The sequence below is a fragment of the Eulemur rufifrons genome, unplaced genomic scaffold (genome assembly GCF_041146395.1).
Source record: "Eulemur rufifrons isolate Redbay unplaced genomic scaffold, OSU_ERuf_1 scaffold_58, whole genome shotgun sequence".
Classification (NCBI taxonomy): Eukaryota; Metazoa; Chordata; class Mammalia; order Primates; family Lemuridae; genus Eulemur; species Eulemur rufifrons.
This window is the reverse complement of record NW_027182840.1, coordinates 1106035-1106625: the sequence shown is the minus strand read 5'-3', so window position 1 is coordinate 1106625 and position 591 is coordinate 1106035.

Genomic DNA, 591 nt, shown 5'->3' with positions numbered 1-591 from the left:
AACCATGAACCCTAATCCTAAACCTAACCCCTAACCCTAACCGTAACAGTTAACTCTAACCCTAAACCTAACACTAACCCTTAAAAACTAAACCCAAACCCTAACCCTAACCCTTAACCTTAAACATAACTGTTAACCCTCACATGAACCCGTAACCCTAACCCTCATCCTAATCCTTAACACTAAACCTAAGACTGAACCCTAACCCTGTACCAAACCCTCACCTCTATCCTTAATCCTAACCCTAAAACTTAACACTAAACCTAACAGTAACTGTAAAATCTAACACTAACCTTTAAACCTAACCCTAACCCTAAGCCCTCACTCTAACACTAACCTTCATCCCTAACACTAACCATAATCCTAACCCTAAATCTATTTCTGAGACTTCTTGCTTTCTCAGAGTTTAGAAAGCCTGCAATCCTCCTATGCCATGCATGAAAGGAGGCTCTGCTACTGTGTCCTGCATGAAACCCTGGGGCCCATACCCAGGATATGATAGAGTGAGTTCCCAGTGACAATCGAAGCCCCCGAAACCCCGTGCCCAGTGCAGACAGGGCCCATGCCCTAAGCATAAACACTACCCCTCCC